The following is a 20,330-nucleotide window of genomic DNA, read 5'->3' as shown; positions in this document are numbered from 1 at the left end:
GTAGGGTCCCAAGAACTCCAGGCTGTGCTCCATCCATTGTGCAGGAAAGAAGTGCAACAAAATGAATCTGAAACCCATATTGTTGTGTATTGTCCCAGAAAACTCTGTAGTAAAGTTGAGTTTGTCATTTGGCACAGGCTATTCTGACATAACAATGTGTTGATAATTGTGTTTTTTGCAATTAAACCAATTACATTAAATGAGGGTTACAATGCTGGTTTTGTCATTCCGACATTCTAAATGGCAACCAGGCATTCAGACAACATGTGTGTTATGCGGCATATTCTTCCTACATTGGGAGATATATTAATGTATATGCCCTTTAAAGACTTCAAAAGTGACCAATTTATCTATTTTATTTTAGTTGTTTCCCGTTGAATTCATTTTATTGCTTTTTTTGTAGGGGGGTTAAATCCACCATCCAGTTCCATAGATATTGTCTAGTGCTAATTTTTATCGTCTTTACCAAGTGGGTGTTATTAACATGGTAATTTTGCAGAGAAGCCTAAAGACACATCCTCAAAGAATGTGAGTCATACCCCTTTGGTAAAGACCGTTATCTCTGGAACTTTATGCCAGATTTAGAAAAAAACGGCATATTCAAGGGAGCAGAGTGAATATAATGAAAATATAACTGTTTGCTAACTGGCACGGTTCGATCCGATGTGCTTTGCTAGTCTTTTTCCCAGTGCATCCACTATCCCCACAATTGCGTTCTCGTGCCTTAATCGATGTGGATGACGCATCCTACATCATCCACAGGCCACATTCACACGGTCAGTATTTGGTCAGTATTTTATATCAGTATTTGTAAGCCAAAACCAGGATTGGGTGATAAATACAGAAGTGGTGACGTGTTTCTATTATACTTTTCCTCTGATTGTTCCTCTCCTGGTTTTGGCTTACAAATACTGATGTGAAATACTGACCAAATACTGAGCATGTGAACGTGGCCACACAGTGCTGGAAATCTTGCACAGTTGATGCACAGGCCTGCGCAGGCGCACTTCGCTTTACCATACTGAGGGCAAAGACAAGTCCTGCAATGCTCATGTGCTGGTAGCAGCAGGTCAACTGTGTGGATGATGTAGGATGTGTCATCCACATCAATTAGGATAAGGGGACGGAAGAGGCACTGAAAAAAGACCAGCAATGTCCATCGCACCAGATCAGTAGAATTATAAAAGGTATTTTTGGGATATGCAGGGGGAGTTGGGAAATCATATATACATTGCTGGACTGCGGAACAAGAGGAGTTAAAGGTGGTGGTTTTTAGTTTAGTTTATATTTGGAAAACCTGCTGACAAGTTCTCTTTAAAGATGGCTTCACAAATACTTGCTTTTCAAACCAAGCACAGACTGTGGGTCTCTTGACACGAACTCGACAGCCTCACCATCATATATGAGGAGACCCTCAATGTGTAAAATCGAAACTGTCACTAAATTTCGCAATACAAACAGCATAGATTCTTAAGCCGATCTTGTAGACCGGATGAGGCTAGTATACCTGCTATGAATATCCATGTCAGAATGGTTTTATAATAGTTATTGAAGGTAGTGTTTTATATTAAAATGAGCTTTTCATGAATTCATCTCTAGCTCAACTCCTAAAATGCTCATTTTAAAATTAGGACTATATAGCACTTTTGATGTGAATTTTCAAAGTAAGTACACCAGCCACATCAGGACCAAGAGATCTATTTAATTTAATAATCTACGCAGTTTGCATTGTGAAATCTGGTGATGGATCTGTTTCAAGCAGCTTGATACTCACCTGTTACTGTTAGCTCACAATTTTTTTTTTCAGCATTATTTGCTTGTAAAAATATTGTAACTTCCAGGTGTTTTTGTTGACTTTATTTCAATGTCTTTAAATTTTTGCTTTTACTTACATGTATTACACTTCATTAAATAGACCCATACATGACCTACGCTGAGGCCAGTGATTGGCTGCAGCAGTCAGATGACAGATGGATGATACGTCTTCACTTACTTCTGGCTCTCTGTGCTTTCCCCAATTTAACATTAAAGATTACAGAAATACCCTTGAATAAAACATATAAAACAATAATAATAATAATAATAATAATAATAATAATAATAAAACAATAGAAAACACCACAAAAGAATGAAAAAGCTGAAAAAATGCTGTGAAATCTTTTTAACAAAACTTCTAAGTGTGATATTACCCAATTGTAGCTCAGCAGCATCTTTAGGTCACTCCTTTCATTAAGGCTACACATAATAGCTTTCAATTTCACAGCTCATTCTTACCTTCCTTGTTAAAAGATCACCTACAGTCTGAATTCACACACAACATTTTGTAGCATTTTTTGCATCTTTTTAATTTGTTTTGTTTTTTTATTTGGTTATTTTTTATGTCTAGGAACTATCCAAATTCTCACGTTCTGTAACTTCCCATCCACCAATCTTCTCAGTGCCCCTCCTTCCTGCTGCCACTGAGATCTCACACTGTTCAGTACAAGCTGCAAATCAGGTTAGATGGGCAAAGACTGAATACACATGGACTCTTGAGCTCTTTCATTCTATGGCTTGACTGATAAATTCATTATAATATCAGCATTATACAGCCATTTTGACATGAATTTGTAAAGTAAACACACCAGGTCTAATGGATACATTTAATAATTAATACAGTTTGCAATGTTAATTCTGCTGACAGATCTTCTTTAAGGCCACGGCCCCACTATCAGTATTTGGTCAGTATTCAGTCAGTATTTTTTCTCAGGAGTGGGAGCCAAAACCAGGAGTTGGTGATAAATGCGGAATTGGTGACTTGTTTCTATTATACCTTTCCTCTGATTGTTCCACTCCTGGTTTTGGCTCCCACTCCTGAAAAAAAATACTGACCGAATACTGACCACATACTGATAGTGGGGCCGTGGCCTAGGGCTCAGCATATATCCTGGCTGCGCACAGTTATGTATGACAGCAAAAGTCCATGGTTCTCATAGTTGTGTTGGACAGCACACATGGTGCACAGACTTATGTCAGACAGCACACTTCCAGCCCGCACACTGTTGTGTCGGACAGCACTCAATCTGCGCACAGTGGTGTCAGACAACATATGACCATGATGCACACAGATGTGTCCAACAGCACTCGTCCATTCTGTGCACAGATGGGTCAGACTGCCGACGTCCATGCTGCACATAGTTCTGTTGACCTACATACATTTGGCCTGAGAAGAGCTATGAACGTTTATATAAGACATATAGATGCTGCGCACAGTTGTGTCAGACAGCAGACGTCCATGCTGCGCACAGTTGTATCAGACAGTACACGTCCATGCTGCGCACAGTTGTGTCAGACAGCAGACGTCCATGCTGCACACAGTTGTGTCGGAGAGCAGACGTCCATGCTGCGCACAGTTGTGTCGGACACCAGACGTCCATACTGAACACAGTTGTGTCGGACAGCAGACGTCCATGCTGCGCACAGTTGTGTCCGACAGCAGACGTCCATGCTGCGCACAGTTGTGTCCGACAGCAGACGTCCATGTTGCGCACAGTTGTGTCGGACAGCAGACGTCCATGCTGCGCACAGTTGTGTCGGACAGCACACGTCCATGCTGCGCACAGTTGTGTCAGACAGTAGGCGTACATGCTGCCAACAGTTGTGTCAGACAGTAGGCGTACATGCTGCCAACAGTTGTGTCAGACAGCAGACGTCCATGCTGCACACAGTTGTGTCGGACAGCAGACGTCCATGCTGCGCACAGTTGTGTCAGACACCAGACGTCCATGCTGAACACAGTTGTGTCGGACAGCAGACGTCCATGTTGCGCACAGTTGTGTTGGACAGCAGACATCCATGCTGCACACAGTTGTGTCAGACAGCACAAGTCCATGCTGAACACAGTTGTGTCAGACAGCAGACGTTCATCCTGCACACAGTTGTGTCGGACAGCAGACGTCCATGCTGTGCACAGTTGTGTTGGAAAGCACACGTCCATGCTACCCACAGTTGTGTCGGACAGCAGACGTCCATGCTGCATTCAGTTGTGTCGGACAGCACTCGTACATGCTGCGCACGGTTGTGTCGGACAGCAGACGTCCATGCTGTGCACAGTTGTGTTGGAAAGCACACGTCCATGCTACCCACAGTTGTGTCGGACAGCAGACGTCCATGCTGCGCACAGTTGTGTCGGACAGCAGACGTCCATGCTGCTCACGGTTGTGTTGGACAGCAGACGTCCATGCTGCACACAGTTGTGTTGGACAGCACACTTCCATGCTGCGCACAGTTGTGTCGGACAGCAGACGTCCATGCCGCGCACAGTTGTGTCGGACAGCAGACGTCCATGCTGCGCACAGTTGTGTCGGACAGCAGACGTCCATGCTGCGTACAGTTGTGTCGGACAGCAGATGTCCATGCTGCACACAGTTGTGTCGGACAGCACACGTTCATGCTGCGCACAGTTGTGTCGGACAGCACACGTCCATGCTGCGCACAGTTGTGTCGGACAGCACACATCCATGCTGCGCACAGTTGTGTCGGACAGCAGACGTCCATGCTGCGCTCAGTTGTGTCGGACAGCACTCGTACATGGTGCGCACAGTTGTGTGGGATAGCACATGACCATGCTGCACACTGTTGTGTCGGACAGCAGACGTCCATGCTGCGCACAGTTGTGTCAGACAGCAGACGTCCATGCTGCGCACAGTTGTGTCTTACAGCGCATGTCCATGCTGAACACAGTTGTGTTGGACAGCAGACGTCCATGTTGCGCACAGTTGTGTCGGACAGCAGACGTCCATGCTGCGCACAGTTGTGTCGGACAGCACACATCCATGCTGCACACAGTTGTGTCGGACAGCAGACGTCCATGCTGCGCTCAGTTGTGTCAGACAGCACTTGTCCATGCTGCGCACAGTTGTGTGGGATAGCACATGTCCATGCTGCGCACAGTTGTGTCGGACAGCTGACGTCCATGCTGCGCACAGTTGTGTCGGACAGCAGACGTCCATGCTGCGCACAGTTGTGTCGGACAGCAGACGTCCATGCTGCGCACAGTTGTGTCGGACAGCAGACGTCCATGCTGCGCACAGTTGTGTCGGACAGGACACGTCCATGCTGCGCATGACTCGCCCAGGGTGATGGGGACGACTCGGTACCCGGGCCTTTTGCCTGACCTTGGGGATGTCGCGGTGGTCAGCTCCTGGGCCCGTACCCTGGGGTCACTCTTTAAAAAGGGGCTAATAGGTTTCTTAGTTTTATGAAAGTTTGTGACGCCACCTGTGGCTTCTGGTGAGGATCACCAGCGCTGCGCAGTCCACTGAGGCCGATGATAATGCAGCTCGATGTTATAGCTCCCCACAGGTGGAGCTAGGCCTCAAGGCAGCGTACGGAAAGGGGGATGCAGGGCAGGCGAGACCCAGTCAGGTCAGAGCAAGAACAGGGACGGACACGATAATCACTTCAGTACCTTTTACTGGTGGTAGTTCAGGCACGTCCCGGAGCACTGTAGGGTGAAGGGTGCATATCAGGATCCTCCCCAATAAGCGGGTGTAGGGCCTCCTCTTTCTTGCCTCTGCGTAGTAAGTTTCTGACCTGCCTGGAGCTAGGCCTAACTTTGTCTCTGTCCTGCGCTGGCTGACCTTGTGGTAGGGCCTTTTCTTGGAATACACGCTCCTCAGCTTGCGGGGCCTATGTGTTTCCCGGCTCTGTTACGTATCAGCACTTTAGCGATCCTTGGACTTGTAGTTCTCCAGGGATTCCGGTTATGCCTTACTGGGTCATAGAGATCCCGGTAAGCTCGGACCCGGTGTCCGGTAACTGCTTCGGGGTGAGCCGATTAAGCTCCTCTGCCCCCTATGTACTAACTCTCCACTCGCCTTCGGCCTAGTCGGGCCCTCACTAGGCTATACACACTAACGGCAGCTTGCCGCTCTTCACCGATCTTATGGCATCGGCACTCCTAAAGCTCACTATTCTGAGCTACAACTGAGTCTGAACTGTGCTCCACTGCAGACTGACCTCTCTCAGGCTTCTCTACTGCAGGAACTCTCTCAACGGACTCGACTAAACTGAGCTCGACTCTGTATTCAGACCTGTACTTGCTGAACTCTTCAGAGAAACTCCTAACTGCCTGGCTCCACCTTCCAAATTTATATCCCTAACGGGCTCCCTCTGCTGGTCTGAGGTTGAAGGTGGAGATGTGTGAATGTTTATGGGGGCCTCTTGTGGAGGAATCCATCAATGCACACTTCTAGGATCTGTGATACCAAGTGCAGCTGGGCGTCACACGCACAGTTATGTCAGTCAGCACACGTCCATGCTGTGCACAGTTGTGTCAGACAGCAGACGTCCATGCTGTGCAGTTGTGTCAGACAGCAGACGTCCATGCTGTGCACAGTTGTGTCGGACAGCAGACGTCCATGCTGTGCAGTTGTGTCAGACAGCAGACGTCCATGCTGTGCACAGTTGTGTCGGACAGCAGACGTCCATGCTGTGCACAGTTGTGTCAGACAGCAAACGTCCATGCTGAACACAGTTGTGTCGGACAGCACACTTCCATGCTGCGCACAGTTGTGTCGGACAGCACACGTCCATGCTGTGCAGTTGTGTCAAACAGCAGACGTCCATGCTGTGCACAGTTGTGTCGGACAGCAGACGTCCATGCTGTGCACAGTTGTGTCGGATAGCAGACGTCCATGCTGTGCACAGTTGTGTCAGACAGCAGACGTCTATGCTGCGCACAGTTGTGTCGGACAGTAGATGTCCATGCTGCACACAGTTGTGTCTTACAGCAGATGTCCATGCTGCACACAGTTGTGTCAGACAGCACACGTCCGTGCTGCGCACAGTTGTATCGGACAGCAGACGTCCATGCTGTGCACAGTTGTGTCAGACAGCAGACGTCCATGCTGCGCAGAGTTGTGTCGGACAGTAGACGTCCATGCTGCACACAGTTGTGTCTTACAGCAGATGTCCATGCTGCACACAGTTGTGTCAGACAGCACACGTCCGTGCTGCGCACAGTTGTGTCGGACAGCAGATGTCCATGCTGTGCACAGTTGTGTCGGACAGCAGACGTCCATGCTGCACACAGTTGTGTCGGACAGTAGACATCCATGCTGCACACAGTTGTGTCGGACAGCAGACGTCCATGCTGCACACAGTTGTGTCGGACAGCAGACGTCCATGCTGCGCACAGTTGTGTCGGACAGCAGATGTCCATGCTGCACACAGTTGTGTCAGACAGCACACGTCCGTGCTGCACACAGTTGTGTCGGACAGCAGACGTCCATGCTGTGCACAGTTGTGTCAGACAGCAGACGTCCATGCTGTGCAGTTGTGTCAAACAGCAGACGTCCATGCTGTGCACAGTTGTGTCGGACAGCAGACGTCCATGCTGTGCACAGTTGTGTCGGATAGCAGACGTCCATGCTGTGCACAGTTGTGTCAGACAGCAGACGTCTATGCTGCGCACAGTTGTGTCGGACAGTAGACGTCCATGCTGCACACAGTTGTGTCTTACAGCAGATGTCCATGCTGCACACAGTTGTGTCAGACAGCACACGTCCGTGCTGCGCACAGTTGTGTCGGACAGCAGACGTCCATGCTGTGCACAGTTGTGTCGGACAGCAGACGTCCATGCTGCACACAGTTGTGTCAGACAGTAGACATCCATGCTGCACACAGTTGTGTCGGACAGCAGACGTCCATGCTGGACACAGTTGTGTCGGACAGCAGACGTCCATGCTGCGCACAGTTGTGTCGGACAGCAGACGTCCATGCTGCGCACAGTTGTGCCGGACAGCAGACGTCCATGCTGCACACAGTTGTGTCAGACAGCAGACGTCCGTGCTGCGCACAGTTGTGTCGGACAGCAGACGTCCATGCTGTGCACAGTTGTGTTGGACAGCAGACGTCCATGCTGCACACAGTTGTGTCGGACAGCAGACGTCCGTGCTGCGCACAGTTTTGTTGGACAGCAGACGTCCATGCTGCACACAGTTGTGTCGGACAGCAGACGTCCATGCTGCGCACAGTTGTGTCGGACAGCATACATTTATTTCTTGGCTTGAGAAGAGCCATGAACATTTATATAAGACATATAGATGTTGCTTTAAGGGTTCGCTCACATCTGAGTATAAATATGCCAAGTACAATGTGATAAAAAATCGGATAGCACTCGCCCCAATGTTATTCAATGAGGCCGTGCAGATCTGTGTATTTTTTCTCAGCTGTATTCCGCATGCTGCGATTTCACTCCGAAATCTGATGGGTGCGAGAAAAAAGTTGCATGCCATGTTGACCATCAGTGGCATACGTTTTTACGCATACATTACAATTCTGTAGCATAAGAAACTGTAAGTGATCCTGTAAAAGATTAATAAACGCTGAGTGAAAAAACAGATTATACACGGATGACAAGTGAGAGAATATCATCCCGCTCTCCTGGATGAGAACAGAACCGATTTTTTATACGCAAGTGTGAGCGAGCCCTAAGAGTCAGACCTTTACTTCTGGCCAGGAGTGAGTGGCTGAGGGTGTAGGAGAGGGATGGGAGAAGCTTTGGCATTTCTCCACCTGAATCCGCCTACAGGAAAAACTCTTTCCATTACTCTTCAGTGTGGTGACCACACTGTATGCCGGAGGCTGTGCACAGCTTCTTACATGGGTTCATCATGTAAACTCTGACTGCATTCACTAGTAGGATCAGTACGCCCCCTTGTCCCACTCATTGTCCGGTTTGTCTGAAGGATTTGCCATATGGACTGCAGGCTAAAGCAGAAAGGAACTCTGGAGCTGTAATTAATTCTGGAATAGATATACAGCAAAGTCATTCATTACTGGAGGCTGCAATCAGGCTGTGCAGGGATGCAAAGAATTAGTGAATAAAGAGTGTATTTTGTCTAATTGAAATTGTAGCATTCTCTAAGGATATGTTGACATGCTGTATTTTTGCTGCAGATTTTTCTGCACCAAAAACTAGAGTGTGGGCATAAAAAACAATGTGTATTTTTTATGCATTTGTCATGCATTTTTGCGTGCATTTTTGTAGCATTTTTTCTTGCGTTTTTCTCATTTATTTGAATGGGTGAAAAATGCTGCAAAAATGTTGAAAGAATTGACATGCTGCGGACTTGAAAAAACATCCAGGAGCTCAAAAACCGCAAGGAAAAAAGGACAGAAATCTCATTTACTTTTCTTGATTTTTTTGCAGCATATGTTGCTTGTTTTTTTTGTGCAGAAAAAATGCTGCATGAATGCCACATGCCCTAAGTCTGTTGATTTACCCCATTGTCTCCTAAAATAAATTGCATAATATGTGATGTGGAATGATTTTCTAGAACTTTTTCTTACAGCTGAACTTGTATGTCGTGGTTTATGTTGATGAATCTACTGTATATAGAATGACACCTCTCCAAAAGGCTAAATCTATGAGAAGACCACCCATATACAGATCAGATTTTGTAAGGAATATGGTACACTGGCCATCTTCATTGACAAGAACACCCCCTTTTGAAGACCACTTTTCTATATAATTTTAGGTGGTTATCAAAGGGGATTGACTGATATAGGATCTATAGGGCTGGAGCAAATTCTTTACAATATACAGGTGTGACATGCAGAAATAGTGCTGTTGCTTCCAATGCATCCAGCAACTGTTACAAATAACACAAGCACAGAAGACAGGAAGTGTTGTGCTTCATAAGCATCCAGCATCTAGAGGTGTTAACACAGTCACAGGAGACAGGGAGTGTTTTAGCAGAGCCCCAGGGGGATTGTGTGGAACTTGTTATTGTAGTCTGGCTGAAGCCGAAGATAAAGGTGATGTGTTCTCTGGATCTGACAGAAGGCAACTGAACAGGATTCAGATCTGGAGAGAAACTAAACACAGGTCAGATAAACTCCCAGAACTAACAGTGCAGAGTATTATAGGGCAGGAAGATAAGGACTGGAAGGAATTGAGTCACAGGGATTATCTCCCTCATCAAACCCTCCATCTCCATGCAGGCTAAATAATGCTGTGCACTATTGTGTCCTTGTGAAGGAAAAGCCTGTAGTTGTGTACACATAGAAGTGTGCTGCTAAGAGATCTAATCTATGCTGAATTATGCTACTGAAGAGACTGTAATACTGTGTCTTGTGAAGAAACTACTGTATTGTTACTGGAGCCGGTTGCTCAAGAAACTCAGTCTGTACTGTAATGAAGATTGTTGCTGTAATATCCCTGAATTGCACTGGCCGTGCTTCAGATTAAATTCCACTGTTAATCTGTTGAAAAAGACTCTTGTCAGATGTGTCTGGTCAGCAATTGCATCTATCGTGATTTTTTTTTACTTTAACCAAGCCTGACTTGAAGGTCTCCAGGTACAGGACTCTCCTTCAATGCCTCCTACGTAAATTATGTTTGCTAGAACTCATCCTGACAATCAAATTCTAGTTTTTTTGCTGAAGCCTGGAACTCTGCAGACAATCACTGCCAGGGATATGTTCTCTCACTTGTCCAGATAGCCAGGAGCTCACACATCAATCCCCCATGTGCCCACACATGGACATCTACAGTATGTACTCACTTGTGCAAGGTGATTACCAAAAGTGCATTTATAAACACAGTCACCCTGTCACGGGTTTACCGCAACAGAGAGGGGCCAGAAGACCGCGTTATCTGATTTCACATACCCCTGCACTGATTATAAGCACTTCACCTTCATATTAGGCGCCTTTCAGACGTCAGTGTTTCGAGTACGTGTGGTGTCTGTTTCCACACATACTGGAGACACTGACACACGTAGATTCTGTGCACATGTCAGTGTTTCAACAGACCGTGTGTTAGGGGGCAAAACACGCTGACATTTTCATTTTTTTCTCGCAGCACGGGCTGCAAAACGCGCCTGGGAAACAGCAGTACAGTTAGCACTGTTCCCAAACGCCTGGTGCGGGATGCTGCCTTCATCATTGTCCCCTGCTTGCGCTGTTATTAGCGCCAGCAGGGGACAATGGTAAGAGTAGTATCCTGCTCCTGCTGTGTCCTGATGTAAAAATAAGAATAACATAAAAAAATCCTTATACTCACCTGTCTGAAGATGTCGTCGTCCCCCCCCCCCCCCCCGTAATCCACAAAACCGCTCACGCCGAGGAGCTGGGGAGAATGACTCGCTACAGTGAGAGGTGTCCTGTCACTCACTGAACTCAGCGGAGGTTTGGGGCTCACTTGCTGCAGCAAGCGGCTTCTCGGCATGAGCGGTCAGGTGGATTACAGCGGGCGACATCTTCAGACAGGTGAGTATAAGGATTTTTACATTTTATTCTTATTTTTACACCAGGATACAGCGAGAGCAGAATACTAATCTCAACATTGTCCCTGGCTAGTACTGATCACAGCTCAAGCATAGGACAATGATGAGGGCAGCCTTCAGCACCCGGAGCTTGGGAACAGCGCTAACTGTACCGCTGATTCCCAGGCGCCGGTATGTCTGATCCTGATGCGGCACATGGGCAGCACACAGTTGCCACACATGTGCCACACAGGTGCACACGGACACGGATATCTCTGGTACTGTTTTTTCCAGTACCGGAAATATCCGCATGTCTGAAATGCGCCTTAAACAGAGCAGGTTTCTGCTAGCAGTGCAGGGGTTAATCTGTTCAGTTGAGAGTCTCTAAAGCTCATAAGCTTTGATGATCTTAGCTGGTCAGTGTTGGCCACTCTCCTCTCCTATATATACTCGCCTATGGCAATCAGGATTGCCAGTGCTAGTTTTATACTGCCTGGTGTGGAGTTGGAGGTGTTTGTTGTTTGAGGCGGTGTTTGGAGTGTTGTTCTAAAGACTGTTGCTTGGTGATTCGTCTGTGTGCATATCCTGATCCTCTCCTATTTTACTTCCCAGTGTTCCACTCTGTTGTTTGTGAGTGCATATTTGTATGATTAGTATTTTCATTTATCCCTGTACGTCTTCCCTTGTTAGTCTGGTTTGTGTATTCTTATATACAACTACTCCCCATTTCCCTGGGTGGGTGAGGGGACAGATAAGGGCTGATTCAGGAGCTCAGCAAGGCACGTGGCTCCGGCGTCTTCACCACGAGTAGTAATCTGGGGAACAAGAATAGCTAGGGTGCCTCTAGCTTTAGGGATAGGGAAGGAGCCCCTAGCACCGGGATATTATACAACAGTCATGTTATACATCCATTCTTGTACACTCATGTGCTCACTCCCCTACATTGACCCGTGCAATTAATTGTGTATACATGCGACTGCATGTGCTCACTCGTACTTATGGCCATGCAGCCATACATTCTTTAATACCCCCAGACATGCATGAGTACATACCTTTATGCTCCCAGATATCAATCCATGCACTTACTCATTCATCCATATGCACTGACTAATGAAAATGTAACTCCACTTATACAAATACTTGTGCACATGTACGGTACGTCAGCATGCTCTCAGGCACATGTATACACCACCATGCATTCGCTAACACTTATTCTGCATGGCCTGACTAATAATTTCGGTAGTGGAGCAATGTTCGATGGTCAACATCCTGATGGACAGATAAGAGCCGCAGTTCTTTAGGGGCTAAGTCTCTCAGACCAGCTCTAGTCTAATGTAATATTTGCTTCTACTTATTGACATAGTAAACACATATGATGGACCCCCACCCTCCTCACCTTCTTCATGCATTTACTCAGCTGAACGCACGGCCAGAACCCCATTAACAACGACTGACTTACAATATAAAAATTCTGCATGTGAACACCAAATCTGGTTTGTAGATTCCAAATGGACACAAATGAGGTAAAGCTGTGTACATTTTTTGTCCACCATCTTTTAAAGGTATTAATCTGTTTGATTAACCCCTATTGATACTGCCGCTAATCATGTTGCTGTTTGTCGCATCATCACATTAACAACTTAAGCGGCACATCAGGGCAGATTTTTCTGACCAAGAGAGCAATCTAACATATTTGGCAAGTGGTACAACCTCTACGCAATGAGGGGCCGTAAGTCCCTGTTACTGTTTGCAGAGCAGGATGAGCATGCATTCTACCCCTTCATACATACACTGTAAACGGGATGGTTGGAAAAAACACATTTCTGAGGCGACATTCAAGTCTATGATGTAGAGGGACAGCATATCATCCATATGTAAAAATGCAGCCCCTTAAAGGGGTGTTTTGTTTCAAAATTAATATTGATTTTAAGTCTAAAGGTCTGTTTATTGCAATAATCTAATCTATTTTCAAATATACTGTAATTAAAAATTCCCTACCGTTTCCTCTCTAATCTAACTGCTTTATTTTTTTTTTACCTACTTCTGTTATGATGCTGCTTCATTTGAGAATCCCCAGTGCATGTTGGGATACTCAAACGGGATGTCATCAGTTGGCCGGGGCTGCAGTCACTGCCGCAGCCTCTGACTTCACCCTGAAATGAAGCATCATCACTAACATCAATTTGAGTGTCTGGGCAAGTCCCAGCTCCACTACCTATGTGTCAGCTGTCAATTCCCAGATATGCTCAGGATAAGCTCCCTTAACAATGTGGGATATTACTTTCAATGCACAGTGACAGTGTGCTCCCTTCCTCAAGCAGAGACAAGCTTTGCCACTGAAAGTGATGTGTTTTGGGGGCGGGTCTCTGCTTTTCCTGCTCCCTGGATTCTCTACTTACAATGTGCACTGACAGTGTGCTCTCTCGCTGGCTCATGACTTCTCATTAGAACTGGTGAGGGAGCGCACTGTCACTGTGCATTGAAAGTAATATCGCACAGTGACAAGATCCTACAGAGCATACATCAGCGACGTATGCCAAGTAGAGCTGGGACTAGTCTAGCCCCTGAAACGAACATCACTGATGATGCTTTGTTTCAAGGTGGGGTCAGAGGCCTTTGCCCCTGATTATGTCTTGTTTGAGTGCCCGAGCATGCACTGTCATCAAACTGGAAGTAGACAAAAAAAAATAAAGCAGTAAAAGAGAGAAGAGATGGAATGGTAGGACATTTTTGATTAAAGTATATTAGAAAAAAGATTAGATTATTGCATTAAATAGACATTTAGGTTTAAAATCAATGTTAGTTTAGAACTACCCTTTTAAGCCCCTCTTTCAATTCTTGAGGTCTTAGAGGTCAGATCCCACCTAGCTCACTTTTATACCTTGTTATAATGACAATTGTAGAAGTAAAAAAAAAGAGGTTGTCATGGGGTAATCTTTATTACCTTCCCACAGAATAGGTGATAAATGCACTTTCGCTGAGCATCTCACTTTTAAGATCCCTACTAGTGATGAGCGAGCATGCTTGTTACTTGAGATTTACGAGCATGCTCGGGTGTTTTCCGAGTATCTTCGAGTATCTTCGGCGTGCTCGAATGTTTTGTTGGAGTCACTCCATGTGCATGATTTGCGACTGTTTGACAGTTTTCATACATGTGAGGAACAGGGCTGTGGAGTCGGAGTCGGTGTCCATTTTGGTGGTGTCGGAGTCGGTATAAAATGGACCGGCTCCTAAAATATATAATAAATTAGGTACAGTAGTTCAATGCAGTTTGTGGGGAATATTTTTTTCATCAGAATTTGGTAAAGTTATGAAATGTCCTATAAATGTCTGTCCTATTCCTGATCTAGGGGTCTAGACTTTTAGCTGAGATGAATCTGTGCTACAGTAAATTTATCACTTAAACATGAGCCATGTATGAGGGAGTCGTGGAGTCGGAGTCGGTGTCATGGAAATTGAGGAGATGGAGGTTTGGCTTACCGACTCCACAGCCCTGGTGAGAAATGCTTGTTTGTTAGGCATTCCTCAAATGTATTTTAGCTGTCAAACAGTCGCAAATCATGCACACAGAGTGACTCAAGCATAACATTCGAGCATGCCAAAGATACTCGGTGAGCACCCGAGCATGCTCGCCGAAAGGGTTAACAGAACACGCTTGCTCATCACTAATCCCTACCGAAAAATGAGAATGCGATGGCCTTATTTAGTGATTATCACACATGCGCCCTGCTGCTGAATTAATTGTCTATGAGCTTAGAAAATACTTTGGAGTCCTGTCCTATGTCCCCCATTTAGTGCACATGTGTAACCACCATTCAGTGGGGAACTCATCAGCTCCCAAAGGATAATATATTTATCACCGTTCCTTTAAGGTCAAACCTGTCTGGATCTTTGATTAAGGTGTATCCAAACCTAAGCTTCATTAAATTACATCCCACGCCACGGCTCTAAGTTTATTTTCTAGTTGGGAAATGTACCCTTCCATGACCAAGTTTAGCTTTTCTCTTAGCCCTGTGTTAGTAGTAGCACAGCTGGCACGTCCTCCATGCTTCATACTCGATGCTTTGTTAGAGGGAACCAGTGACTCAGCCAACTTTATAGCCCAACCGTGAAGACCTAATGAGACGTAATCATCACCTCTGCCTGAAGGAAACCGGACATTATTACAGTTTGCATATTAATAGACATCCAGCAAATATCCAGGCCCCTCAGGTACAGAAGGTGCTGACTTGACTCCTTGAAGACAGACATAAATGGACATATGTGGATCTCATTTTTCATTTATGAATCACAGAAGGAAAGTAAGAAACCCTATCCAAGTCGCCAAGCCTAATGCAGAAAGCAGCTGATGAGCGGAGGTTGTGCCAGTTCACCATTTATGATCAGACGAAGCGTTAGACGTGGACTTCTCAATGCCCCACAAACGTCTGCCGCACCTTCATCAGGGACATAAAAGCTTAATGACTTCAGACACTGCACGAAAAGCACAATATTGTCGCCGCTCCTTCGAAATTTATTGCAGCGCCATGTACGTGGAAAAACAATCTTGCCAAAAAAAAATTGAGGAAAACTTCCACGGCCAAGGTTAGTTCAAGTCAAAGTGTCCAAGTCGTAGAGAAATCTTGTTTTAATAGGACCATTAAAATAGACAAACGCTGATCTCTGTATATGGACAGTCATGTGAGAAAGGTTTTCCTTAAAGTTGTTCCAGAATAAAATATTTACTATATTTTTTTCATCTGGAAATCCTGGAAAGCCTCCCCGTAAACAGCTTCAATTGTAGACTTGGGGAACTATAAAATAGAGAATTTTTATTATTATTATTTATATTATACACAGGCATGTGAGTCTCCTTCCCTCTCATCCTAGCTTCAGTATATAGATGTCTGGTAGAATCTTCTACAGGTAATGGCTCCAGCAGCTGTCATCCCAAAAGTTCTGTGTTGTTTTAGTAGCTCCTTCTTCTTCCGTTCTCTCTTCTTCAAAGGCAGCATTCAGACATTGCATTTCTTCTACCAAATGTAAAACATTAATTTGTGGGAGGTCATTTATACATTTAAAGTGTTTAGCATTCTGCCAGAACTGTAGGTGTAGGAATTTTCTTTCCGTCACTTGATGGCATGTATTGTGTCTGCCATTCTCCAGTGAATTGCTTGCCTTGAATTAAAAGTTAGCCTCCTTGTTATGCCTGTAATCAATATGGCAGATAGTAGAGTTGAAGTAGAGAGAAAAAGACAAACCCCAACTCACTTACAGTAATATGTCTCAGCACCTCAGCAACTGGAGATGGATTACACTTGACAACAGGCAGTGAATAGAAACTAAAAAAGAAGGAAAAAACCCTCGCTTGTGGAGATAACATATACATAGCCACCTAGGACGAGTCAATATAGACAAAATTTGCATAAAAATGATAGTAACTTTGTAATTACATATCAATACTATACTGTAGCGATCCTACAATTCTGTATTATATTTCTGAGTCATTTTTAAAAAATTTGATAGTTGTCGCTCGAAACAGTCAACAAGTTTGTTGTCAGGCACACACATAAGAGCGCAGCTGAGCTCCTGTTATTCAATGGGAAGTTACAATATTTGGCAAAACCAAAAAAATGAATTGGAGTATAAGTTGATATACTGTACATGCAACGTGAAGGAGCATGTTCACACTGGCCATTGAACAGACAAAACCTAAGATAGAAACAAAATGAGCAAATACCCTGCTGTAAGGCTGTGTGCCCACTATGCGTTTTTTAAGCGTTTCCACAGCGGCAATTCCGCCACAGAAACGCTTAAAAAATGCTTGTTAGTGGGTCTGCAATGGTCCCCAATGATAATCCGCATGTGCTGTGCACATACTGCGGAAATTTCCGCTGCAGATTATCATTGCGGAAAAATCCGCAGCACTACCAATTATTTTGCGTAATCGCCACCATTGACTTGTATTGAGTCGCATAATATCCGCATGACTACATGTGCACATGCGGATATTAAGCGATTCAATGTGCAGATAGTACCTGGGTCTGGAGAAGAGGAGACTCTCATCCAGACCCGGGTACCATAGTACCTGTAAAAAAAAAAAGAATTTAAAATAAAAAAAACACATTATACTCACCTTCTGATGGCCCCCGGTCTTCTATCCGATAAGTCTTGGCTCCCCGGTGTCTCGCGATGGAGTAAAAGGAGCTTCCATGACATCTTTCAGTCATGTGACAGGTCACGCGACCGCTGACGTCGGCGGTCGCGTGACCTGTCACATGACTAAATGACGTCCTAGTAGGTCCCCTTTTTCACCACCGCGAGACACCGGGAAGACCGGACGCATCGGAGAAGGAGACCGGGGGCCATCGGAAGGTGAGTATAATGTTTTATTTTTATTTTTTACCGTTTTTATTCTTTTTTTTAACTAACTTGGTCGCACTATATAAAATCCATGACGGTTGCATGGATTTATATAGTGTGACCAAGTTGTCAAGTGTAGTGCCGGCGTCCCTGCCCTCTGCTAGGCAGGGACGCTGCTCCCCTCACCGCTCTGCTCCGTGCCCGGCATCCTCCCCCCGCTCTGCTGTCAGCGCGCGCTCCGTCCCGGCGTCCTCCTCCTGCTCTGCTCTCAGCGCGCGCTCCTTCCCGGCCCCTGTGCTTAGGGCGCGCGCGCTCCCCTCCTCTTAAAGGGGCCGCGCGCGCCGCCCTAAAGAGTCCCCGGCCAATGGCCGGAGGACTTCATCATATATAAGGCACCTCCTCCAAAATGGAGGTGCCCGAGCAATGTTGTTTGCACCTGTGTCTCACCTGTGCTTCAGCCCTCAGGTCCCGTTGCCAGTTTCCTGCCAGTTTCCTGCCAGTTACCTGCCAGTTACCTGCCTGAATACTTGTTACCTGTCTGCCAGTCTGAGGTCCGACGGTCTGCCTTACTACTCCTGTCAGTCTGTCTAAAGGACCAGCCTGCCCGCTCACCTGGGAGCGCATATCAGCTACCTGCCTGCTTGCCTGAGGTCCGACGGTCTGCCTTACTACTCCGGTCAGTCTGTCTATGGACCAGCTTGCCCGCTCACCTGGGAGCGCTTCTCCGTTATCTGCCTGCTTGCCAGCCCGGAGGCTCCGTTGTCACGTGCTGTGACCACCAGCTATCTCAGAGACTCTTGCCCGCTCACCTGGGAGCGCATCTCCGTTACCTGCCTGCTTGCCAGCCCGGAGGTCCCGTTGTCACGTGCGGTGACCACCAGCTATTCCAGAGACTCTTGCCCGCTCACCTGGGAGCGCTTCTCCGTTACCTACCTGCCTGCCAGCCCAGAGGTTCCGCCGTCACGTGCCGTGACCACCTGCTATTCCAGAGACTCTCGCTTGCTCACCTGGGAGCACACATCTACCATCTGCCTGCTAGCCTACCCGGAGGCTCTGCCATCACAGGTCGTACCTACCCCTTACCCAGAGACTGCCCTGATCACTTGCCGTAACTCCCTGTCCGTTCACCCAGAGACTGCCACCCGCTCCCTTACAAGGGCCGCCCCCTTGTATAGTAGCTCAGAGGTTCCGCCTCCCGGACCCGTTACAGTTTGCTCGGGCCATGGAACCCGGTGGCACCCAAGCTCCCTCGCTCACGGACCTGTGTCATGAACTGTCCCGTCAAAGGTCCCAACAGGAGTCCATCCTGGGTCACCTGCGGAATGTCAATACTCGCCTGGACACTCTGACTGCACCACCTGCAGCCACTGCCAGTACCATGACTCGCAACCCGGCAGCTCCGCTACCCACTAATACCATGGTAACCTATCCCGGTCCCCGGCTGTCTGCACCTCCTCGCTTCGGAGGCGACTCCGTCCAGGCTCGGGGCTTCATAAATCAGTGCACCCTGCACTTTGAACTTTTGTCCCATCAGTTTAATTCCGACCGGGCCAAAATTGCCTTTATCATGTCCCATCTCACCGGGGAGGCCCTGGCCTGGCTAAATCCTCTATGGGAGAGAGGAGACCCCCTGGTGTCCAACTTGCCTGCTTTTCTCTCGGCTTTCCGGAAAGTCTTCGACGAACCCGGACGGAAGACCTCATCCGCATCCTCTCTGCTACGCCTCCGTCAGGAGGGTCTCACCGTGGGCCAATATGCCATACGGTTCCGCACCCTTGCCTCGGAGCTGGCCTGGGATAACGACGCTCTGGTATCCGTCTTCTGGGAGGGTCTGTCCGGTCGTATTAAAGATGAACTTGCTGGTCGGGACATTCCTACCTCTCTCGATGATCTAATAACCCTTGCCACCCGGATTGACCTACGGTTCCAGGAGCGTGCCAAAGAGGTCACCCGTGAGAGAAGGATTCCACGTTTAGCTCCTACTTTCCAGAAACCCGTCATTCCCTCCATCTCTCCCCAGGTACACTCTCCTGAGCCTATGCAGGTCGACCAGACCAAGATGGTCAAAACCCGTCAGGACTCACGCCGTGCCGAGGGGAGCTGCTTCTACTGTGGCAGTAAGGAGCATCGGATCCGTGCCTGCCCGGAGAGGTCGGGAAACGCCTGTGTCTAGGTTCGCTCAGAGAGGTCCACCTAGACAAGAATAAATCCTCTCCATCCCTGCTGTTGTCAGTTTCGATCATCTACGGGGAGAACCGTTATTTCGAACTAGCCCAACTTGACTCTGGAGCAGCCGGGAACCTTATTTCACAGTCCCTGGTTGAGAAATACCGCATCCCCACCAAACCTCTGGCTGTACCCTTGTCTGTCGCTGCCGTGGATGGGGGCCTCTTACCTCGCCCCATTCAACTCATCACCGAATCCATTACCCTGCAGGTGGGAATGCTGCATTCTGAAAGTATCTCCTTTCATGTTCTGCCTGGACTCTCTCACGCCCTCTTGCTAGGTCTGCCCTGGCTCCAGAGACATGCACCCGTGCTAGACTGGCAAACCGGAGAGGTCCTTCGCTGGGGACAAGACTGTCATAAAACCTGCCTGGTTCCCGTCCATCCCGTCCGTCCCTCTCCTACCCCAGCTAATCTACCTGGACTTCCGATTCCTTATTGGTCTTATGCAGATGTCTTTAATAAAAAGGAGGCAGAGACATTACCACCACATAGACCATACGACTGT

General features: G+C 47.0%; 1 protein-coding gene across 1 annotated transcript in view; it reads left to right on the top strand.

Annotated features, from left to right (window-relative positions):
• The window catches only part of MATN2 (matrilin 2), a 164,401-nt gene that overhangs the window by 1,012 nt on the left and 143,059 nt on the right, over positions 1–20,330 (top strand).

This window comes from Phyllobates terribilis, unplaced genomic scaffold, assembly GCF_046119375.1.
Source record: "Phyllobates terribilis strain yellow unplaced genomic scaffold, ASM4611937v1 Scaffold_4__5_contigs__length_816908805, whole genome shotgun sequence".
NCBI classification, from domain to species: domain Eukaryota; kingdom Metazoa; phylum Chordata; class Amphibia; order Anura; family Dendrobatidae; genus Phyllobates; species Phyllobates terribilis.
The sequence above is the reverse complement of the archived record's forward strand: the minus strand, read 5'-3'. Positions and strand labels throughout refer to the sequence as shown.